Source organism: Sorex fumeus, unplaced genomic scaffold, assembly GCF_029834395.1.
Source record: "Sorex fumeus unplaced genomic scaffold, SorFum_2.1 ptg000061l, whole genome shotgun sequence".
Taxonomy (NCBI): Eukaryota; Metazoa; Chordata; class Mammalia; order Eulipotyphla; family Soricidae; genus Sorex; species Sorex fumeus.
Window position 1 is genome coordinate 3,139,597 of NW_026606118.1, and position 25,189 is coordinate 3,164,785.

The following is a 25,189-nucleotide window of genomic DNA, read 5'->3' on the forward strand; positions in this document are numbered from 1 at the left end:
GCTGCTTCCCTCCCACCAATGTGTCATCAGTCTAGGATCACAGGATTGGGTGCTTGTGTTTGGTGCAGCCTCTGCTCCCCAGGGCAGCTTGTGCAACCTAGAAGTATCTTCCCGACTGCAGTGGTGCCCGGGGTGGGGTTTCCTCCCTGGAGAGGGTGCCCGTCTCTCTCTCTCTCTCTCTCTCTCTCTCTCTCTATCTCCAGTACATCTGGGAGCCTCCTTCTGTGTCCTGCCTCAGATCAGTGTTTGCGTAGATCTGCCCAAGTCTGCGTGTGGATCTGCCAGGAATATGCAAGAGGGAAACACAAGTTCTCCCTTCTTGGCTGGCTGTCTTGGCACCAGGCCTCTCCTCAAAAGCCAACTGAGTTGTCTAGGGACAGGTTTTGGTTTGGGGGAATGTGAGTGGTGGTGGTGGTGGGGGGGGGGTTCTTTTCAAATTTAAGGTGTGGCTGGTTGGTTGGTCCTTACACATTCATATATTCCATCCCTGTAAGACACAACTGGCAGCTTAAAACTGGACTCTCCTTGGGGCTGAAGAGATAGTATAGCAAGCAAGGCACTCGCTTGCTTGCATTCAATCCCTGGTACCTCATATGGTCTACTGAGTGATCTCAGAGCACAGAGCCAGGAGTAAGCCCCGAGCACCGCCCCCCCCCAAATAAATAAGACAGCATTGCCCTAAGCAATACTATGATGTTGGTCATAGATGTGCTTAGAATGAACTTCCTCTTCCATATCATCTCCACCTCCTGTTCCCTTCCAGTGCCAAGCCTCCATCCTTTCCCCAGAAGACCCCTGTTGTCATGCAGTGTGCTCTGCCCCTTAGTAATATCTCCGTGTAAAATCAGTTCCTAATCATTTGGTGATTTAGACCAGTTTTCAGTTCATCTCCCTGACCTGACTGAGGCAACCAGCATCCCAGGAACAGGAATGGTAGCACAATGATGGAAGGCAGACTTGGTGCCATGTGGAGAGGACAAGAATCCCCACTGTCGTTTTGGGAGTATGAAGGGTCCAGAACATGGCAGGATGAGGCCATGCTCATTTGGAAGGGACTTGTGGAAAATTTGCAGAACTGAGATGGATGTCGAAGAAATAGCTAAGAGGACGAAGAACCTCCAGCTCCTGGCACATCTCTTCGATTCCACTGTTCTTCCTGCATTAACATACGCCTCAGAGACCTGGGCCTTACAAAAACAGGATAAGAACGCTATTCGGGTCTCCCAAAGAGAAATCGAAAGAGCTGTGCTTGGAGTAACCCGCTTCCACTCAAATTAGAGAAAGAATCTGGAGTTCCGGCCTCCGTCAACAGTCAAGAATCAGGGACGCTGTCTCTTTTGCCAAAGCATCAAAAATCAGATGGGCTGGACACGTAATGAGATTTGGAGACGATGGTTAGACTAGAGCCGTTACCAACTGGATTCCACAGGATGTCAAAAGACCACATGGCCACCCCTACGAGATGGCCAGACTTCTTCATCAAGACACTGAACGATCGGTTTGAGGCTCTTCATGTTCCTAGAATGAACAGACGCCATTGGGCTACACTAGCATGCGACAGGGACAAATGGAGATGTTACTGGCACCCGCTCGAGCAAATTGATGATTAACAGGAAGTCAAGTGATCAAGTGATCAAGTGAGATGGATGTCCTGAGAAGTCACAAACAAGTCACAAGACCCAAAATGATGAACAGATTTGCTCCAAGGGGTGGTTGTGTTGGGCTGTACGTTGTTTTATGTGGTTAGCACTCCAGTTGGTACAGTTCGGCCACCAAAGTGCTTTCTCCAGCCCCTCTTCTATTCAGCCACATAAACGTCCACCATTTACGTCTTGGTGGAAACGTATCTCTTGTCCCTGGAAGCTTTGCACAATCCCTTAGACTGGACCACTGGCATGTTGCTAGAACACCTGGCCTAGTACCTAGACCTCAGGTTTTGGGGGTGTTTTTATTTTGCCTTATTGTTCTTTAGGAGAATTCTGTGTTTGCACTTTGGTAAGATAATATAAAATTTTTAATTAAAGTAATATAAATGTAGCTATACCTGCTGACAATATTTGGTCTGTTGCCTATGCTTTTTTCATAGCTTCAATAAATTCTGAAGCTGAAGTTTTCTTTCAAATAAAACAACTTAAATCACTTCAAGATACTTTATATTTTTTAATTCCTTTTCACCCACCACACATGTACACACACACACACACACACACACACACACACACACACACTTCTGAAAGTAGAGCTGGCGAGACACAAATCAGCCTGTTTCTATTGGTTATGGTCCATGGTGAATTTTTTCTGGAACACTGTTTCCAAAAGGGAAAATTTCTTTGTGATTGAAAATAGTGTCGGGCATTAAAATATCACATAATAAAATGTCATTAGTTCTGTGTTCTTGCGGTAAACCAGTTTTGGGGGGAAGCGTTCTGTAGAGCAGATAAGAAGGTGGTGGGAGCCACTTTTCAACTGAACATTGTAGCTTCCACCAGGAGCTATTTTAAGAAAGGGCCTGGGAGGTGGAGAAGTGAGAAGCTGCAAATATGGAGCAAGAGACTGGCATATGTTTAAATCATATGTTTCTAAAGTTTGACTGAGCATGAAATTTCACTTCATGGGAAGGTGCCCTTGGGGAACCGAGAAAGAAATGGGGCGCCTTGTCTGGTGGGATCCAGGCTTTGAGACGAACCCTCAGTCATCCTCGTTACCTGTCTGTGCACTGAAGGACTCTAGGACTCAGCTCTGAGTAGGAGGGGTGCCCCTTCTCGAGATGGAATGGAGAGATGGAGTTGTGGAAGCTTCGAGTCTCTTCCGACACTCCTTCAGTATTGCCAACACCTTCTGTTTTCCTCCCTTTCTATTCCGGCGATTATGGAATAGAATCCCTCCTCCTCCTCCTCCTCCTCCTCCCCTCCTCCTCCTCCTCCTCCTCCTCCTCCTCCTCCTCCTCCTCCTCCTCCTCCTCCTCCTCCTCCCCTCCTCCTCCTCCTCCTCCTCCTCCTTCTCCTCCTTCTCCTCTCTCTCTCTCTGTCTCTCTCTCATTTTTGGGCCACACCCATCTGTCCTCAGGGCTCAGTCCCGGCTCTGTGCTCAGGAAGTCACTCCTGGCGGTGCTTGAGGGACCGTGCGTAGTGCTGGGGACTGTACTAGAATCTGCCCTGTGCCCTGCCCGCTGTCCTGTCTCCCGCCCATCTTGATTATTTCCTCTAGCTCTTCGCTTGTGATTTTCCAAAGCTTTGCCGGTTTCTCTTTTGTTTTGATGGGAAGTGACGATGGTGGGGGGACCAGGGCCTCGTGTGACAGTTGAGTATTCGCAGTCCTGCTCAGCAGTCACCACTGAGGCTCGGCCATCGCTCTCTCTTCAGATTTTCTGTGTGTTTTGAGTGTGTGGTGAGGAGGAGGCGGGGGATGAAACTGCATGCTTTCTCAGAACAGATAAATACTTGCAGATTCCCTTGGGATCCAGGCCTTGGCGGAGCAGAGCCACACCCCCAGCGCCGCCACCCCTGGGACTTACACAACAGGAGCACTCGCCTTCAGGGAAAAAAAAAACCAACTCAGCAGGCTAAGCTCTCCCTCCTCTCCCTCTTCTTTGCATCACTTGAATGATTTAGATGATAATGAGCCTTTGTACAGGCGGGACCCAAAAAATTGTGTTACATTTATTTTACCAGGATGGGGATCTGTTGCAAAAAAAAAAAATGACAAGCAACTGCATTTTTTCTGGGGAGTGTCTCCTTTCAAATAGTGGCTTGGATGTTCTTTTCTCCTGAAAGAAACGTGCCAGGGCTGAAGCTCTGGAGTGCCCTGTGGTGACCAAGCTTGTTCTGGGACAGCTCTGCCCCCAGGAAGGAGCTGAGACTCAGATGAGTCAGGAGTATTAGCAGTCAAAACTAACAAGCCCCCAACCCCCAAGTGTTTGGAATTCGCATTAAGAGCGTGCAGTGTCTTCTGAGGATAGATTGCCCATCCCATTTACCTGCACTTGAGAGAGAGCTGCACTGGGCCTTCCCGCTGCCGTCACCTGTGTGCTTAACTGTGTCGCCCTTCAGGACTTCCTGACACATTGGTCCTCTCCAAAGGCACAGGGCCCTGTTTAGTCCTGGAAATAGTCTCTGCAGCAAGACTCAACACGTTCCCATTGGACTTGCTGAAGGCAGAGTTGACAGTTCGGAGGGAGATGCTCTCCAGCCTCTATTATGGCCGGGACGGCTGAGAGGATGGTCGTGGGGGTGGACACTAAGTGCTTAGTGCTCCCAGCACCAAGCAGGCCTTGCTGACCTCTGGCGCCTCTCTGAGTCCAGCTCCCTGTCGATGCCGCTGGGTTTCATCCACTGTGAACCCCCTCCCCTCTTTGTGCTGCCTTAGTCCTTCTCTGTGTCACTGCACGCTATGGGGATGTCCCAGCATGTCACTGGAGAAAGGATCACTCCTAGCCCCAAGACCAGCTTGTTTCTTTTTCTTTTTTTTTCTTTTCTTCTTTTAGTAAGTTTTATTGGATCACCATGAGACACAGTTACAAACCTGCATGATTATGTTTCAGTCACACAATGGTCAAGCACCCATCCCTCCACCAGTGCACATTCCCGACCACCAATGTTCCCAGGGTCCTTCCTCCCACCCCCACCCCACCCCACTCCCTGCCTCTGTGGCAGGTACGATCCTTCTTGCTCTCTCTCTAATTTGGGGCGTTATGATTTGCAATACAGATACTAGGAGGGCATCGTGTTTGGTCCTTAGTCTACTGTCAGCACCCATCTCCCATCCCGAGTGATCCCTCCGATCATCACTTACTTAGTGGTTCCTTCTCCATCCCCACTGCCTTCTCCCCCAGCACATGAGGCCAGCTTCCACACAATGATGTGATCCTCCTGGCCCTTATCTCTACTTCCCCTAGGCGTTAGTCTCATATCATGCTACTTTATATTCCACATATGAGTGCAGTCATTCTAAAAAATATGAAATGCTTCACGAATTTGCGTGTCATTCTTGCGCAGGGGCCATGTTAATCTTCTTTGTATTGCTCCAATTCTAGTATATGTGCTGCCGAAGAGAGCACAAGACCAGCTTGTTTCTGATTGCCACATTACCCATCCTGGAGACTTGGCGGTCCTGCTCTCCCCACCCTAACTGCAACCCTGCCCTGGCCTGCAGATACACTGTCCTTCCTGGCTTCCCTCTCAACTGCACCGCCTTTGCGAAGACACATAGGCCCACGTTTTATTTATTTATATCTCTTTTTGCTTCTTGGGTCATACCTGGCATTGCACAGGGGTCACTCCTGGCTCATGTACTCAGGAATGACTCCTGGCCGTGCTCGGGGGACCATATGGGATGCAGGGACTCGAACCCAGGTTGGCTGCGTGCAAGGCAAACGTCCCACCCGCTGTTGCTGTTGCTCCAGCCCTGCCTACGTTTCATTTGGTAGCTCAAACAATGCATCTGTCTCCCAAAGTCCAACTAGTTCATCCCATCTGGCTGTTGTCTTGACCCTTACATAAGTGCAAAATAATAACCGAAGTGCTCCGGGGGCCGGGGTACAAGGCAAGTAGCGTAAAACCACAGATCCCGTTAGACTCAAGGGCTACGCTGGAGTTCCGTTTAGGGTTCCTCCATGTTTTACAAACTTGACCTCTGTATCTTGCGCATGAATAATTAAGCAGGGCTATTCTGTCCTAAGACAGAACCCTTCCGCTGACGGAAATCTGTGCAGGCTCACTTGGATACAGAATCCACTAATATGTGTCACCGGTTTCTGGTTTGGAAACAAGTCCACAAGGGACCCCCTAGCATGCTCCCTTTGCCACTCAACTCACCCCCAACGCACCCCCAGTCTCTGAACTCTCTGCTCTTGTTGCTGGTCTTTGTTTTTGTTTTTCCTTTTTGGGTCACACCCAGCAATGCACAGGGGTTACTCCTGGTTCATACACTCAGGCATTACTTACTCCTGGCAGTCGCCGGGGGACCATGTGGGTTGCTGGGAATCGAACCCGAGTTGGCCGCATGCAAGACAAATGCCCTACCCACTGTGCCATCGCTCCAGTGCCCCCCCCCCCCCCAGTTGCTGGTCTTAGATCTCTGCTCCGAGTAGTTTCCTGGCTCTGGCTAGGGCTGGGCGAGGTCCGGTAGACTCTCCGCAGGCTTGTTTCTTCCAGTGGGTTTGGCTCAGTGTCACTTCTTTATCACAGTCTTCTCTCTACGTTTCAAATATGCGCTAGCTTTTATTTTGGTATTCTGGCAACTTTCATTTGGTCATTGTTGATTTTTTTTTTTACTAAGTTCACAGGATCCTCGTGGGATCTCTGCCTGAGATGCAATGTGTGGACTGACTCAGGTTCAAACTAGACTTCCCTCCCAGGAGCCGTGGGTGTCCACAGCTGGACCACATTAGAGGTTTAGTCCCCTTGCTTTTAACAGTCTTGGAAAATCAGCCCTGAGCTTTTGGGTCAGGCTACGCGGATTCTTCGTTCTTGCTCCCTCATCCTCCCTTGATTGTGCCCTCACAGTTGTGCTCCTCTGGACGCAAACTTTGTGTGTCCAGCAAGGAAGGGCCACGGGGTTTGACCCCAGAGGTTTGCACTCTCCTGCCTATGCTTATTCACAAGAGCTTGGTCTGATGTTCACATCTAGCTGCCAGGGAGAAGAGAGATACCATATTTAAGTAGAGTGCCACGGACGTTACTAACTATAACTAAAATGACTAGACTAGGAGAGGAAAGGTTTTCTGGGAACCACTGTGTTTTCTTACAGAAGCGTGGACCCTGTTGGAGCAGCGTGGATAGCAGTTACTAAAAACTGTAGCCACAGTTCTTGGCAGGAACTGTTAATTTCCAGAGACTGCGTGCTTTTGATCCCCTCAGAACTAAAGTAACCTCTTGGAGCTCAGGCTACTCAGAGCTGGCCTTGCTGCCCAGAGAGCGACGCTCTCCTGATGAGGCTCAGAGTCAGGGTTCAACGCCCACTTGACTTTCTCTAGACTAGCTCAGCCCCATCAGTTGGTGTTATTTCACATATTAGCTTCAAGTGTGGACCAGAGTTTCCATGAAGGAATTGAGCCTAACAGCCTAATACCCCTGTGGATAAATGAACTTTGCCCATATGCGCCCTGAGGAGTTACGGTTTCTTCAATGCCGCATGAAGGAGAACTAGGAACATGGGCAGTCAAATCATCATGTGTAGCACTGTAGCATCGTCCTCCCGCTGTTCATTGATTTGCTCGAGCGGGCCCAGTAACATTGTGAGACTTGTTGTTACTGTGTTTGGCATATCGAATACATCATGGGGAGCCTGCCAGGCTTTGTCATGTGGGCGAGATACTCTTGGTAGCTTGCCGGGCTCTCCGAGAGGGGTGGAGGAATCGAACTTGAGTTGGCCGGGTCAGCCGCATGCAAGGCAAACGCCCTACCTGCTGTGCTATCGCTCCAGCCCATCATGTGTACTCATGGTTAAATAATAAGCACTGGGTGAATGAGAAAGACAGCATCCAAGGAAAAGACGAAGAGGAGGAGGAAGAGAAGGAGGAGGATTCTTTAGGTTTGTGGGCCTTCCCCAGCTGTGCTCAGGGCCTACTCCTTCATCTGCACTCAGGGAGGCTTCACGGGACCATTATGTGGTGCTGGATCGACCGTTTGCAATGCAAATGTTCACCAGCCAACCTTACTGTCTTTCCAACCCCAGAAAAGGCCTGATTCATAAATAGGCCTGACCATATGAAAACATATTAGGAGGTCCCCAAGATATGCCATTTTGTTTTCTTTTCAAGCACGGTCACGGTCCTCCCGTTGTTCATCGATTTGCTCGAGCGGGCCCAGTAACGTCTCCATTGGAGACTTTTGTTGTTACTGTGTTTGGCATATCGAATATGGCATATCAAATACGTCACGGGTATCTTGCCAGGCTCTGCCATGCAGGCGAAATACTCTCGGTAGCTTGCCGGGCTCTCTGAGAGGGGTGGAGGAATCGAACTCGGGTCGGCCATGTTGGCTGCATGCAAGGCAAACGCCCTACCACTATACTATCGCTCCAGCCCTTAAAGTCCAAATGATGGTATACTTCTAAATCTCCAGAAATGTGAATGATGCAGGGAAAATTCATGAGATGCCTTGGTTTAAAATTTGGAGTCCTAGATTATTAGAAAAGAATCAACCGCATAACTCACTTACGGTTACTGATCGACATATCCTGTACCTATGGCCTTTTGTATGGGCAGATCAGACACTGTTGAACTGCGTAACACATCCAGACCCACAAGAGCAGCTGGTGGGTTAATGTCCGGGGGTGCCTTGAGCAAAGCCACGATGTCCCTGTTCCTCTAACCGCCAATCACTGGGTGAGCCCCGGCCGAGCCCTCTGTGGCACCCACAGCTCTGCTCCTCTGCAGTCCTCGTCACGCTGTATACAGCTAGCAGCTCCCCCATCACTGACGGACGCTTTGACTGAAAGTTACCGAGAAATGACTCCCTCAGTTGCCATGAGCATACATGATCTCCACAAATGATCTATTTCTTGATCCTTGATCTCATTGTTAAGCGTGCGAGCTTAGAATTGCGTTCAAAAGCATCCCAACCTCGTATTCACATGGGAACTACCCCTTCAGACAGGAAAGTGATATCATCTTGGGAACTCTATTTCCTGTTTTCTCAAAATATTTTTTCATTCAAAAAAGAAAAGTAAGTTTATAAGATATCATGAAATTCCATGTAGACGGGCCCCTGGAATGACAGAGGGAGTCCTCTGGCTAACTGCACCTGACAACGCAGCCACCTGTGTCAGGGCCATTGCCGGGTCCCCTGGGGATCCTTTACCTGGCTTGTGATTTTGGCTGTGCTGATGGAGATCAGATCAAGGGATCAGAAAGAGACGATGCAGATGTGATACGATCCCATGATTTTTTAGGGAAAAAAATAGAATATTGACTAACCATTCCTTTTTGGTGCCATTACATGATATTCCGAAGGGAAGGAAATCGATGTAAAATACAAAACCAACAAAATGAGCACATAGGAATATAAACCAAGGACTCAGGAGTTAGCTTGGATGGTTTCAGCTTCCTGGGACAGCAGGTCATGCAACAAGAGCAGAGAGAGATTCCAGATTGAACAAATTGCCCCCCACCCCCTCCCATTGTCATCCTTTGTCTGTTTTCTACACGTTGGTTGGATGCACCAGAGGGAAGGAAACACTGGCTAGTTTGGGCGAAGGAATCATTTCCTCTTCTCAATAAGACTTACGCTGCCACGGTATGAAACTAAGGGGAGATACCCAAGGGACATACTAATGGGTAGAGAACATGGCACCAGCTTCTCATTTTAGCTCTAGGAACTGGAGGCATTTATACATACAGAGAGAGAATTGTGCCCATGGTGTAACCACGCCCACCCCCCACCCAGCACAGTGGGCCCCGAAGTGCTGACATACCATTTGACAGGTAACAGAATAATGACATGGCCCCCATTCGTAGGAGAAGACACTGCCCCCTCCCCCACCTGCCACTCATGGCCACTTAGGAAATCCCTTTTTGCTGCCATGGATCTTTACCCTGATGAGTAATTGTTTTAATCTGTTCTAACACTAGCACGCTCTTCCTCCTGGTCATTATTCAGCCTCTAAAAGCTTACAGCAGCATAAGGCAGAGCGTCTATGTTTACATCTATCAAGGTATTTTGAAGGTCGTTTTGCCCCTCATTATCAGAAGAGTTCGGCTTCTTTAATAAATTGCATTGAATACCTTCACTCTGGAGGCAACGGAGACTTTTCCCCATTGGAAATTTAATCTGATCTCTCTTCTAATTAGTGATTAAAAACAAATGACCAATGGGAGTTAGTGAGATCGGCTGAATACTTGATGAGGTTCTGAGAGCAAACATGATGAGTTGGTGATTTGCTCCTTATCACTTAAAGTGTCAGCCCTTTTATATGGAGACTCAAAGGCTCAGTCAACTGTAGCCTTAAGTCTTATTGGACCGAGGAGTAAATGGTGCCTTTCCCAAAGCCCGCAGTGTTTATTACCCATCAGGTACATTTATCTACAAACCTGGATGCCACATATAATAGAAATATGGCTGAGGCAGAGCTAAAACCCAAGATCACTATATAATAGAGTAACCTTAGCCCTTTGGAGTCTCGGCTAATATGACTTTTATGGAGGAAGAAAAGCACTTCACACTGACCTAAATGCTGTTGTGGAGGTGCCAGTGGTCAAGAAGGATGGATATATTTAACAGCCTTGCTGCTATTTACTTAATAAAAGTGGTTTGGCTCCAGTAACAGGAAAGCCTAGGAAGAGACATTTATTCCTGCAACAAATGTAACAAATGTCGCAAGAGTAAGACATCAAATCTATTTATTAGTATGACCATTACTTAGCAACACAACAAAAATTCATTAAAAATGAAATGGCTTACTTTTTGACTTGTTACATTTGGTTTTACTTTTGGTATATCTCCCTTCATTGAGTTAAATTCTGTTCAGTTGTCAAGGACTCACTGAAGTACACTCTTCTCCTTGACCTTTCTTTGATCATCATCTACTCAAAATTATGGTGTCTTTGGGTGGTCCTTTTCTACTTCCTCCCTTTCTTGCTTTTTTCCTTCTTTCCTTCCTTCCTCCCTTTCTCCCACATCTCTCCCTCCCTCCCTCCTTCTCTCTCTCCTTCCTTCCTTCCTTCCTTCCTTCCTTCCTTCCTTCCTTTCTACCTTCCTTCCTTTTCTTATTTCCTTGTGGGAAGAGTTGGAAAGAGGGTTGCCAGATTTAGCACGTAATAATACAGGATATGCAGCTCAATAATCACTTCACATAAATTGCAGCATTTTAGCTTAAGTGTATCCAAAGTATTTTCTATCATACTTATATTTAAAATGTTGCTCTTCTTTATTTTTCCTGGCTGTGGTTCTTGGGGATGCCAAGACCCTCTTGAAATAGTCTAGGTATTGGAGACCTCACTTCATATGAGGAGGTGACATGAACATTGGCAGTTAGTAAGGGCTGTTGGGATACACCGAGGCCTCAAGTTGGGTTTCAGGTGACCACTCACCACACTTTCACTTTCGGTCTGTTCCACCTGCATAATCTTTGTGTGTGTGAGAGTTCTCATCTACTAATTAGTATTCGTTAACATCTTGCATTAGCAATATGGTATGTTTAGGGGTGAGTCTGTGAAGCCACACTGCCCGAGGCCCTCCTCAGCTTTGTCCTTTGCCGCACACCCAAGACAAGTGCCTCAGTGTCTCTGCATTCCTGGTGCCTTATCTGATATGTGACATAAAGTGTTGGAAGTACATAGAGTGAAATTGATGACTACTGATTGTTATGAAATTTCACTGTGATTCCTAATTTTATAACACATATAGATTAGTTATCAATAAAATTTCAAGAGACTACAGATGTGCTTGCTTTAATTAAAATTAGTTAATTAGATAGGATTTTTAATAAAAGGTGCTGGGGTTATTGGATATCTTCCTGCAGAAAAAAAAGAACTTTAATTATACCTTAAACTATATGCTCATATTACTCAAAATGAGTCATAGGCTCACTTGTAAAATATTAAGCGAAAAAACTTCTAAAGCAGAATATTTCTGTGACCTTAGGCTAGGCAATGATGATTCTAAGAAACACAGTCCATTAAAAGGAAAAGGTGATGAAATAGGCTCCATCAGATTTAATAACTAGTTTTCTTCAAGAGACACTAAGAGCACCAACAGATAAGCTGCAGATGGAGAGAATATTCACAAAGCTTATCTGATACAGCAGTGTTATCCGGACCTTCCCAAGAACTCTCCAGACAGAAGCAAAGAACACTGAAGCATTCAGGGGCTGGAGCGATAGCACAGCTGGGAGGGCGTTTGCCTTACACGCGGCTGACCCAGGTTCGATTTCCATCATCCCGTAGGGTCCCCCAAGCACTGCCAGGAGTAATTCCTGATTGCAGAGCCAGGAGTAACCTGTAACCCCTGAGCATTGCCGGGTGGGACTCCAAAAGCAAAAAGAAACAAACAAAAAAACAAACAAACAAAAAAAAAAAACCCAAACACTGAAGCATTCAGACATGGCTATAGCGTTTTCATCACAACGTCGCCAAACATGCAAAGACAGCAAGTTAGCAAATGATGAGCTACTCAGCACCGTTAGTCAGTGGAAAAGTGCGAATCCAAACCAGAGTGAGGTACCACACTCCATGCCCCTTCAAAGGGCCACCAGAAAAAAACCAGTGACACGTGACAAGGAGGTTGAGCCCAAAGCATTGCTGGAGGGAAAGCCAAGTGGACTCCTGCCAGGTGTGCACACTGGCCTCTACCCAGGCCTTTTTGGTCCAGGTGCATACAGGAGAGAAAGGGAAACGTGGTCGTGAGAAAGTCTTGTTGAAAGTGTCTCTGTTGTGGGCAGCCACAGAAAATAGCCTCGAGATGATCCAACTGGTGAAGAGATGAGCCTTGGTGGCTCTGTGCCACGGGGCCTGAGCAGTGATAAAGGGGAAGAGTGGGTCCTGTCTGTCACACAGGGTGGTTCTTTCCACTGCATCTGCTGCGTGAAGGAAGCCAGGCCAGCTCTAAAGGCTGCATGAAGGCACAGCTGTTGGTGAAGCCATCTCTGGGTACCATAGCCCGTGACGGGGCAATGGAGTGATTCTCAGAACTGTACTTTATGAAGGATGAAGGGTTTTGTTTGTCTGTTTGGGGCACAACCAGCTGTGCTCAGGAGTTCCTCCTGGCTCTGCACTCAGGGGTCACCCCTGGCAGGCTCAGAGGACCGTATGGGATGGTGGAGATCAAACCCAGGTCACCCATGTGCAAGACAGGTGCCCTCCCTGCTGTGCTATCTCCCTGGCCCCTAAAGGGTGAATCCTAATCTTAGGGAAATGAGACCCTCATAAACATAGAACATCAGTTGCCTCAAAAGTATCGTGACATCATTAAAACTGGAAGTTGGTACCCAGGACTCAAGAAGGGGCATGAAGAGCAGGGAGGCTGGCCGGGTTGGTGGGAGCTGAGTGCTGGCATGTGCAAACAAGGTAGACTTGGCAAGATGTGCTGCCAGCGTGTGGAGCTAGTGGTGAGGAGGCAGTTGAGGGCTCTCTCGCAGCACCTTACTACTCTAAGGAGAGGAGGAGATAAGGGGAGAGGAGGTTTCGGGACGAGGGAGTTCATCCCTGCAGGTGTCAGGTGATTAGGTCAACTCTGAGATGGTCTTAAATACAGTAACAGAAAGACACAGCTGAATATGGAGGTACCACAAAAGGAACTTTGAACAAAGGAGTCAAATGAGGTTGACGTGAAGTCTAGTGGCTGTATGGACCCTCCCCAAGGTTCTGGGGTTCTCTTCGAGACAGCAGTGGAGGCAGGATGGCCCTGGAGTGAATCACCTGGCTCTGTGTGTGTTTCCCAGCACCCGCAGACATTTTATGTATATGATGCTGTGTTCTGTGACAGTGCAAGAGCATCAGGTCTAATGCTCTGATCTAATCGCGTGTGGCCCCGAGACACGCAGTGAACACGTGCTGCTGAAAAATGGGGCCAAGAAACCCGCAGGACACAGCATGGCCATCACACCTCCAGCAAACCAATGAGCCATTAGGAGGCCCCTAAGGAAGCACGAGGATGAAGTGACCCAACCCCCAGGGGGTGGCTGTATTCATACACCAAAGGTTCAGCTTCCCTGTAGCTCCTGACACATTCTCCTTGGCAGATGGAAGTTGCTTGCTGAACCGAAAGTAGCCCTTGGACATACTAAGCCCAAGGGTGCCCGGCTGTGCGTTCCTGTTTGGGAGAGCTCATGTAGGGGCTGATATTTACATGAGATTGATGTTGTATGTGTAAATAAGGATCGTTGTGATGTACAAATCCAGCAGGGTCACAATGGGCCCTTGTGGTAAAACACCTCCAGGGTGGTTCTGCCTCTGTGCCCAGGACGCAGCCCATTCCTCCCAGGGAAAACTTGAGTTGGGAGCATTGACCCGCGGCATTGGCATTCTGATTACTCCAAGATAGGATCCTAGGTATATCCTTTGGACTCCAGAAACCTGCTGTGTGAGCCATAGGGGGAGGGGTGAGATTCCCAGACACTGGGGGTGGTGACAAGCCACACCCACTCCTGTACCTTGTGCCCTGGTCACGCTCTGATTAGAGAAGCACCTGGTGTCATCCTCTCTGGAGGCTCAGTGCCTGCAGGACCCAGTGGGTACCGTTCCTGGGCCATCATTCGCTTCTCAAAGACCTGCTGCCTCGTCTCCCTCCATTCCTTCCTGCAAGGCTGGGTCCCCAGTGGGTAGTGCCCCCAGGCATGGAGGGCCCCCAAAGGGCTCTCCTGCTCTTACTACACTGGCCATACTACCAATCTCTAGAAAGATGCCAGTCATGAATATTAAAATCTCTCTTGCAGGGCTGAAGCAATAGCACAGCGGGTAGGGCATTTGCTTGCATTTGGCTGACCTGGGTTCGATTCCCAGCATCCCATATGGTCCCCCAAGCACCGCCAGGGGTAACCCCTGTGCATCGCCAGGTGTGACCCAAAAAATCAAAAAAAATCTCTCTCACATATTTTATGCCAGTGTTTTTATTTTTCATGGTGGAGAGCATGTGAACCTATGCAAGATTTGTATTTCTCCAAAATGCCTTTGAGGGTCTGGCTCTGGGAATTTGGTCACCCCCCCCCCTCCGAAATGGGGGTGAGCAAAGAGCCATGGAGAAGGGGAGACTCACAGTGGTGGCGGCCCCAGGCCTGCCCTGTCCTTTCTCTCTCATGCCTAAAAGCACTTTAAGGAAAATTAAATGGAGAACTACATGTGGATTCCTTGAAATGAGCCCTATAATTTTATAATGTCTTAGTCAATAAAGCATGACGTCCATTTTGTACTATTCCATTTCCCTGAGCTGATGACGAACGCCAGGCTGACTCAGGAGCCTGTGAAGGGCCTCGCCCCCCCCCCCCCCCCCGCCGCCGGGGTTCTCCCCAGCCAGAATGCAGCAGCATCCTAACCCTTCCTCGTGCTCTGGGGTGCTTGCGCACGTGCAAGGTACAGGCCCAGCTGCACGAGAAACTTCCACGGAGAGAGTGTTTTGTTTCTCTGAGCAGCCTCATTCAGCCTGTCCAACCTGACAGTGACTTCCTTCACTTCATCCCCAGCCTCCTTTCTTTCGGTGGCCCGGATGTCTGGTCCCAGTGACTGTTCAGAGCAGAGAACACGTTCAGCTGCTGGAAACAGATGCCAGAACTCATAGAGACGAGAAGTGAGTGGGGGCTGCTCTTCTCCCTGAGCACTTGTGTGGGAGGCAGCCCCAGGCAGGTGGGGGGCACCTGATGTCCAGGTCCCAGGGCCTCTTCTGCTTCGGGCCTCCTTCCCAGCCCTTGGCACGTGGAGAATTTCTCAGTCACCTCTTGCTCCAAACTCTAACACCTCCCCTCACCCATGAAGCCTCTATGGCTAACAGAAGAAAAGGTAAAGGCCAGTGGGAGCATGCACAGTGAGTCCGAGCACTGTGTGGAAGAAACTTAATAGATAAGAAATTGAATTGCACTTCACTGCTGAGATATCAGCCAGTCATTCCTTGTAGTTGCAAGAGAGACGGCCAGTGGGCTTGTTGTCGTCCCCGGCGTTTAGTAGTAAGGAAGAAGATGAAGGTGAGTGGCCACTAATTCGTAGCTTCTACCACTGTGTCCAGTGCCTTTGAACCCGTAGAACCAAGTCAGGATCTTCTTGAGTCAGTGGCCAGCACAGTCGATGACCCTGATCAGCTCTTTGGATTTTCATCCCAATGCAAGAGTGGGATCAAGTGAGGAAAATGAAAACGGAAAGGAGAGTCGCCATGTGCTTCTTGGCTAAGTGAGTTATGTTTGTTGCTTTGGTTCGTAACTAAAAATTTTAGGTTCAATTCTGGTCACTTTCCTCAGACTAGATCTAGTTAGTGTAATCATTTTTCTGTCCCCATCTGAGTCACTGGAGAAAATGACCAAACCAGGGTGTTGGTATGAGAAAATGAATTCACAATCTCAAATTCTGGAACAATTTTAGGTACCGAGTAGTCTTTATTAAATTTTAGTTTTTTTTGGAAGAGCCAGTATTTCTGAGTTCATTCTGAATGGCAATTTCCTCTGGTTGAGCTCTCTGGGCAGTGCCATCCCTGTAGCCATCCACGTCATTCTCATAGCTGCTCATAGGTCAGTGTCTCATAGGTCAGTGTCTGATCCATGTTGCATAAATTAAAAACCAAGGGAGTTGGGTTCTCATGTAGGGAAGTAGACACATGGTACACGCATGCCATCCTTCTCAGTTCTTTGTGTGTCGGTGGCTGGTGGAGTCCCTCTCATGCCCATTCAGAGCAAGAGCTCTTCCCTCGCTGTTCTAGAGGAGGGACCTACGGTCCATATCAGAGCTGGTGCTTCCACCCCGCACCTGACGGGGTCGGGGTGGCTTCTAGTGCCCACCTGGGATGTGTTCTCATCCCCACTTCTCCAGTGCTGGCTATCCAGGAGGCCCTGGAGGCTTCCGGAGTTTTCACAGGGCAAGCTGGCTTCTCCTTTCACACAGTTGCTTTTGGCTCTGTCTCCTAACTGACCACGCTTTTTTAGGCTTGCTTTGCTGCTTTAATTTAGATTATCTTCCATTTTCATTTTCAACCTCGTGCATTAGAATCATTTCAGTAGCCTACACGTGGGTATTGATAGATGTTGTCCTGTGTTTGTGCATTCGTGGTGAAAAGGACATTTTAAATCAGTCAAAAGTGACAATCCTGCTGATAGATCAAAGCATAGTTATGGGAGGGAAGGGGGTGGGTCGGGTGATTATCACATCTAGAGCGGCTCTTTTCACACCAGATAACACACAAATAACCCTAATTAGACTGACTTTCCTCGAAGACTCTCTGGAGGAGCACGGCTTGCCTCTAATGGGATGATTGGCAGTAAATCTTTATGCCTGCTCTTCATGCAACTCACCTTTTATGGATGTTCCTCTTTTTGCCCCTTACAGTTCTGCCATATGCAGCGTTTATGCAAAATAGATGACATGGCGGGTCCCTGTGTTTAGTTTTGATTCCTTGGAGTATTTCTCAAGTTTATGTGTTGCCATTTTTGCTTGCCATACTTATCTTTAAAGCAAATATGCTTTATAAACATCATTGTGTGCCATATTAGCTAATAAATAAACAAAATATGTTGAAAACTAAATGGTTGATTGGACAGCAAGGCCAGTGAAGGCACCAGTAGAAGAAGCAAAGTGTTTCTTGAAATAATATTTAACTACAGGTTGTACAGATTACAGGTTCTGGATGTCTACCTTGATTTAGTAAGACCTATTGGAAAAAAATCATTGACTGCATTTGATTTGATTCTGAAGGGTCAGATCTATACCTTCAAGATCTAAGCTTTTGGACATACTCTCGATTGACACATGTCCTGTTTTTAGTGTAAGCCATGGTTCTTTTAGCCGCTTAACAGTTAAGGTTTGCAGAAATACGAAGAGATTCGTTGGAGTCTAACTAGTCACAATTTCCTGTGTGATCCTCCAGTCTCCCCATGCTATGGCTTCAAACAAATTAATGAACTGGATGCTTTTGTTCAGAAAACATGCTTTTTTACAGTAGTAAATATTTCTAACATAATCCATCTGTGTGTGCTAGGCTAAATTGCTTTCCTTTGTGTGTCTGTGGAGGGAGGGCCTTCTGGACGGGCTTGGGGTTGTTTGGCAGCTTTTGTAGCAGTGACAGTTCTCTCTTTCCTCTGAAAGAAGGCGAGGAGCCAACCAAAACAGCGCTATTCCCCTTTGAAGAGAGCCAGAGAGACAGAGCTTCTCTATTCTTAAGCGCTCTCTCTCTCTCTCTCTCTCTCGCTCTCTCTCTCTCTCTCTCTCTCTCACACACACACACACACACACACAGTGCTTTATTTTTCAGCATAATGATGTTTATTTCTTTTCTGTACTGTACTGCACCATACAGTTCTGCAGCCAAGCACAATTTATATTGCCAAGACAGATGCTATAAAATGAAGCCGAACATGACAGGCCCTGAACGAGTTGTGTGTTTGCGAATGATTACCTGTCATAATATGTTTCTCAATTTTTTTCCCTAAATTATCAGGGGGGAAAAAAAGCCCAAGGTAAAAAAAAAAAGGAAATTGTGGTTCTTAGTCTTAGAAATTATCTTTTTAACCAGGGTGCTAGAAGGAAGGGGATGAATTCTGCTGCGCAAGAACTGAATTGTAATGAAATCCAAAATTGAATATTCAGGTTCACATTATCAAGGACGGTGTTTGTATTCTAACATCTAATCCTGTTAGACCATTTTTCCTCACAGAATTGCTTCATGACTGAAAATTATTCCCACACTCAACCCTTTCCAAAATATCCTTCAAAGACTTCTTGAATTCATAAAGTGGACGGGGGCATTACTTAGTCATCAGCAGTATGATGATCTAGCCTGTTTGGCTATCACGATTAAGCAGCACTGACTCAGAGGGCTGCAGATTCATAACACCTCCAGCAACCTGGGTGGGCCTGCGGATAGCGCCTTTCCTTGGAGCAGGCCACTTATTGGAATTGGTTCTAGGAATAATTCATATTATCCCCCCTGGATGGATCAGAAAACGTGTTCACACTTTAATGCCCTTGGAGGCCCATATGCATTTCTTCCACATCGCACCTAATCTTCTGTACACACGGACCTGCAGCTCCATCTGGGACGAGTCAGTCCTTTGAAGGTTTGCCCCGAAGCTTTGCTAGAGGCTTCATAGAGCCGCAACTCCAAGAGGAGTTAGCCCAAGGAGGGTGGTGACCCACAAAATGCCCTTGCTGTTGTGATGGGAATGCAAGCCCCAGGTGTGTGAGGGGCAGGGAAAATTGTGACTCCCCCACCCAACACACACACACACACACACACACACACACACACACACACACACAATCCCATGCCTCCCTAGGAAAGTTCATGCCTACGTCTGAGGTGACCTCTGAAAATCCTCAGAGCTTGCTCCACATGGCTCCTCTCTCTGAAATCTGGCCTGAAATTAGCCTCCTAAATTTTGATTGTCTTTCCAGTTCCCCAGAACTTGCTGCTTTTGTTTCATTTCCTCTCCACAAGCTGCTGTCTCACACATCCTGCAGGGTGTGACTGGTCGCAGCCTCTGGGTGAGGCCAGGGTCCCAGGATGCCAGTAGCTACTGCCGGGAGCAGTCCCTTTCTCTGAGTTTCCTAGTTATTTATGGTGGGAACGCACCTTCCGGTTAGTTCTTCTAGTGGGGCCTGAAATAGGTAGACAGCCGCAGGCCCATGGCCTGTCTGAGTGACCAGAACTCTTCTAGGATATCATCGTGATATGCCCCAGAGTTTGGGAAACAAGACCACTGGCCCCGAGAAAGCTGGAATCACCTCCCTAAAGTTATTGATTGGGAAATTGGCAAGTCTAAGATTTTGGCCTGATTTGTTTGATGCCACAGGCTCTGCAACCCAGCAATATTTTCTACCTGTCTCTATCGGACTTCCAAATGAGTTTTGAAAAAAATATGATTCATTAAAGAAGAGTAACTCACAAGAAGGTGAGGACTTTTAGGAACTGATTGTCTTTTGATCACCGTGGACTGCATGTCTCTCGGAGCAGCCTTCAAGGGCTCATTAGGCAGGAGGCTCTGGATAGAGAAATGTCTCCCAGCCACTTCCTTCCACTCCACTCCTCCACCCACATGGTGAATAATACGGTATTTAATTATTTTTAAATTCCAGTAGACTTACAGACACAATAGATCGTTAATAATTTAATTTTTTAGTTTTTCTTCCTTGACACTATCTAAGTTGCCTCATGCCGTGATCTCTACTCCTTCTCCCTGTTGGGAAAACAGATCTCAACCATGTGCTCAAGGGGCTGGAGAGATGGTACAGTGGCTGTGCCACTTGTCTTGCATACGGACAATCCCAGTTCAGTGCCTAGCACCACACCTCAGCCTGAACAGGAGCGACCTCTGAGCACAGAGCCGGGAGTGAGCCCTGAGAACAACTCAGAACAGGCCAGCTTCATCTCCGTGCAATGCAACCACACAAACATATTTAAGCTATTGCTTAAGCGACTTGCAGCCGGTTCCCAGCAAACCACAGGCACATCTGAGCTGGATTTTTCCCTCCAGGGTTTTTGTGGCTGAAGCCAACACCAGCAATTCAGCTGATTATGGTGGAGAGGACGGTGGCAGCGCGGCCCTCGGATGCTCAGCAAATGTCACCCTGTGTCACCTTCTCAACAGCAGAGACCTCATCTTTCAAATGAGGAAAGGTCTCTCTAATAAGCTTAATTAGCTCACCCGACTAATTAACATCCCTCCATTGCGGAGCTGATGCACTCCAGAATGCAATTTTGAAACCCGTCGTGGGGGCTCAGGAAGCAGAGCTCGTCGCTTTGTTCTGATTTGTGCCACGCAGTCGTTCAGCTCACATTCCCCAGGTTGGGGGCTCAGCAGTGGGGGCCGGGGGGTGGGGCTTACGCAGGTAGATTCAGAAAGCGATGGGTACTTCCGGGAATCATTACTCAATAACTAGGTTGTATCTGGTCAGATCTTTTGCAGTCACGGGTAGAGCCATACACAGGAAGCAGAGCCATACATAGGCAGCACCTTGCTCTGCTCAAGGTACTGCTCAAGGTGCTGCCTATTGGTGAGAGTTGTAGATTCTGTGCAACCCCCACGGTGTACACGTGAGGTGTAGGACGCGTGAGGAGCTACTGAGTTATGTGTCGGGAGCATTGTGGGGAACGTGCGCTCTGTTCTTCTCACGTGCGAGATCGCGAGTGCCCTCTCCCTGCGACTGCGCCAGAACTTGTCTTTTCTCGGCTGTTCTTTCTTTGTTCATTTACCAGCGGTCGTGTCACGGTTCACCTTGCCCACACAAGCCGAAGGAGGAGAGGAGGAAATCAGACCAGCCCAAATCAAATTAAGGCCTGGAGTAGAGGATTCTTTCCTGAAACAGAGGCCAAAACATCGTGGGGCTTGGAGCGGAGGGGAAGGACGGTTTGGGGAGGAGAGCACGCAGGCGGGTGCTCGCATCCGGGCATTCCGTGGGTCAGGTGTATCGCCCACAGCCACCAGGTCCATAATCGCAGCCCCCCCCCCATAACAGGGCTTTCATTTTCATCTTCAAATACTGTCCTTAGTGATCCAAGGAATCCATTTCCTGTGCGATCAAAGGATCCACAGTAGGCCAGGGCCCTGCCTCCCCCTTGCCCACTTCCTGGGGCACTTCCAGCCTGTGTGACCAGATGTCTGCCAGCTTCCCTCCCCCCGGAGTCCGTGGTCCTGCCCACCTGCCCAGAGCCAGTGGCCCTGGAAAGGGGCATGCACCGGACCCAGGCAGCATTATTCAACAGAAATACCAAATAGACCCTTATTATTACTGTGACCCTCAGTGGCCACTCCAGAGTCTGTGTTTCTCTGCCGTCTGGTCAGTCAGACATGTGTCTCCTGTCCACAGCGGAGCAGCCCTGTCCTTTCACCTTGCTCAGCAGCCAGGGAGCAATGCAGCCTCATTGGTGTTCTCGGTTTCTGGGTCGCTTCACTTCCGGTCAGGATGGCCAGTTTGGAATCAAAGCCACAGCCCCCTTGCTGCTTCCAGCAGAGAGCTTAGGTGACCCCCAAAGAAGGAATCCACTTTCCAAAGGGGCTTTTCTGCCAGCAAGTACCAGGTGCCAGGAAGCCTTGGGTGCACCTGATCGTGAGCCAGCAAGACGTTTGGAGCTAGTCACAGTCCCAGGACTGGGGGTGTCCCTCCCAGGGCAGGCCACTTTCCGCATGGATGTTCTTTATTTAAACCCGGCGATGGTCTGCGTGGAAGGCAGCTCCTGCTCTGGCTTCAGCAGAGGGTCAGCACCATGATTGCTTCTCGAGCCGAGCTGACCCTGCCCCCCTCCCTCCCTCGATGCCTCCGTCAAGGACTCTCCCTCAGTCTCTGCTGCCAGCAAGGCCCCCTCCACCTGCGCTTTGATCTGCAAGAGGGAAGCAGGGCCAAATCCTCCCTCTGCGCTTCAAAGCCGAGCGTTTACCTGGTCCTCAGAGTTACCTCCCGCCTCCCCAGGTCCTGCTCTCTAGCACAGTGAATTTCATGTGTGCACGCCCTGCCTGGGTCCCACCCGCCCTCATCTCTTCTGAAGTTCTTTGGGGCAAGTGCCTGGCTGGGCCATGCTAAGGGCTCCTAACGGGCCCATCCGAGAGACTCTCCCCTCTGCGGTGAGAGAGCTGACAAGGGGTGAGGCAGACTCTGTCCATCATCCCAGCTGGTGGTCTCATGCTATTGGCTGCTTCGAGGGGGATGGATGGAGCGGGGGGGGGGGGGGGGTTGGATGGTGAGCATGAGGCTGTAAGAATTGAAGCTCTCCAGCTGGCAGGAGAGGAATGGGGGCAGGGCATGCTATGGGCAGGAGAGGGCTGGCTGGGATGGCGGGCCTTACCTGGATCCCACATCTGTCTCTGCAGAGGGTGGAATGGCCTGGGGGGACCCAGCACTGGGGGTCTGATTTGAGTGCAGCCTCTGAGATGCCCTGTGTCCTGCTCCAGCCTGGGCCCCTGGGAAGGCTGGGGAGGGCATGGGGAGAGGCCAGGCTGTGGGTCCCCAAGTCTGTGGTCGCTGCAGGAGAGAGGCAGCTGGTGCCCCAACTAGGAGGTCATCCTTTTAGACAGGGATATCATTGGTCAGTCCCACGCCTCGGATGATGGAGCTTACATCTGAGGTTGGGCAGGGCCAGACAAGGAAACATAGGAGCCTGAGGGTAGTCGGGGCCCCAGGAGAGGTCTATTCCACTGTAGCAACCCCCACTGGGGTGGGCCCCAGGAGAGATAGCTGGCATAGCGTCCCCCTCAGGCAGGGGAAGAGGAAGAAGGGACACATCTCAACTGTGCTGTGAGTCCTCGTTGTCTGGGAGGAGAAACTGTGGGGGGAGGGTGGTCAGGGTGTGGAACCTCATCTAAGACCGCTCACTAGGAAGTGGAGTACTCTGGGCCCCTGCGCACTGTTTAGGAGGCATCTCTCCCCCCAGAGAAGACCAGAACTCACCCTGGGGATGCTGGTTGATGTACATCATCCCGTGGGTGCTGCCCCCCATTATCGATACACCTGTTTTCGGCGATCGTTGCGTTTGACTCAGCCCCACACCCTGGGGTAGGACAGTTCCAGGGTCCACCCTGCAGCTGGAAATGCCGGTCTGGGACCCAGCCCAAGTGTGGAAGCACCTTAGAAGGGGACTGGCAGCTGGATGAGTGCCTCAGCTTCCCCAAGCCGCAAGGAAGAACCCTTCCGTCCCCGGGGTTCTCAGCCCTCCTTGGGGTTCTGCAGACCCCAGGGAGGAGGGTGAGTGTACACAGTGAACTCCTCCATGGCCTGGCCTGCCTCGCGCCAGCCTGTCCTTCCCTCCATGCTGTTCCCGTCCCTGCTCTGCTCCTGTCCCCGAGCGTCTGCACTGCCCGCCTCAAGGCTCCCCTCAAATGTAGCTCTTCTCGGAACATCAGACACCATGGGTGTTGTTCCTTCTGCCAGCCTTTCCGAGCCCGCCTGGTACTCCCAGCCCAGTGCTCCCTGCCCAGTACTCCCTACCCTCAAGGAGGTCCTCACCTGCCTTCTGGCCGTGTCCAGGGGCCGCAGTCAGACCCCAGAAGCATCTGCTCTGTCCATCTGACACTCGGCAGGGTCATGCATGTTACAGTTCCTCCCCTCCGTACTTGTCGGGAAAAAAACAACCAAACTGGATAACATACTAGATATTTTTTAATCACCCTTTTTTTAAAAAAAAATTAGGTCTTTATTAGAAGGATTAGGGTGAAAAAAATCTCTCCAGATATTTTCATATCTAAAATATATTAAATTATGTTTGGGAAAAATAAGTCTCGTGTCCAAGACCCAGTGTACATTTGTACCTACTGGCTTTTTAAAATTAAAATAATCATTTTTTTCCTCCAGGTAGCAAGGAAGTAGCTCGAGAGATTAGAGCATTTCCAGACACGGGGAAAGATTTATAGACACGTTATTTCATTCTTGGATGTTGTTTCAACTGGTACCCAAATAGCTTGGTTAATTCAGTCCCCAACCCTCCACCTCCATAGCAGTCCTCGGGGAAATTGAGTTGCTAATATAAACTTAGATAATAAATGGGGCTTTTTATCATCTGCCACGTCTTTGGAGAAGCCTGGGGATGTTTGTTAGGAAACTGTGCAAGAAGGACCGTTTATACACCGGAAGTGCATCTGGCCTGATTGCATTCCCTCCTGTGTTGGCGGTGTTTGGGTGTTATTTGCTGTAAGGGTGTTCTCTGTTTACACCTGGGCCCATGCTGACCTGCCTCCTGCTGACAGCCTGCTGACATGTGGTCAAGAAGGACCCCTGAGCCCAGTGCTGGCACCCAGGACCTTCTCAGGAGATGTGGGATGTGTTTGAAGACAGGGTCTGTCCTGGTGGTGGCCGTCCACTCCCCCGGGATGCCATCCAGCAGGGGTGGGGGAGAACCGACTTGGGAGTGACTGTGAATGAGATGCAACTTCCAGGGCAGAGCCAGGATGAAGGCGACTGAGCATCTTGGAGGTTTTAGGAACCACCACGTGCCAGACTGACCACCCCCATCCCTTCTCCTCACCCTTTATTCCAATACCCTATGAGTCAAGCACTTAGAGATACCTTTGTTTTCTTTGTGTGTGTTTTTGGGGGGCGGGGGGTTGTGGGGCGGTGCCCGCCATGTCAGTGCTCAAGGTCCCTCTGGCAGTACCCGGGAAGCCTTGTGGTGCCAGGGATGGAAGCCCGGCCTCCTGCCCGTTGGCCGTCTCTCTGGCCACTGAGATCCGTCGTCAGCCTTCTGACCAGCACCATGGCCTGTGTCTGGCCAATGAGGATATTGATGTCCCCAGAGACAAAGACTTGTCCTTAGACCACAGGGTATGGAAGGAGCAAATCCAGGCCCTGGACTCACTTGTCCCCATTCCAGCCTAGGACCTCTGTGTCCCTCCCCCCACCCCCACCCCCGTCCCTCCAATCCCCCCTGGGCTTCCTCCTGTGGCCTGGGACATGGGCAGAGAGTAGGAATGTTGCCATGTTACCCTGCCAGCCCGAGGTCCCCTTCCCAGGCAGAAACGGGATTACAAGTATTGCCTGGGACGTGACCCCATCAGCGCGGACCCCCAGCCGTCCCCATCCCCCCCCTCAGATTCTTGGCCCTGCCCAAGTCCATGCAGAATCCTGTGTGTGTCCATG

At 49.4% G+C, this 25,189-nt stretch overlaps 1 protein-coding gene and 1 non-coding gene across 2 annotated transcripts in view; one reads left to right on the top strand and one right to left on the bottom strand.

Annotated features, from left to right (window-relative positions):
- The window catches only part of PRKN (parkin RBR E3 ubiquitin protein ligase), a 1,106,313-nt gene that overhangs the window by 482,873 nt on the left and 598,251 nt on the right, over window positions 1-25,189 (top strand). The gene's annotated exons all lie outside the window — the stretch shown is intronic.
- On the bottom strand, window positions 4,950-5,056 carry LOC130034917 (U6 spliceosomal RNA). The gene has a single exon (XR_008794212.1). It is a non-coding gene; the product is annotated as a U6 spliceosomal RNA (small nuclear RNA).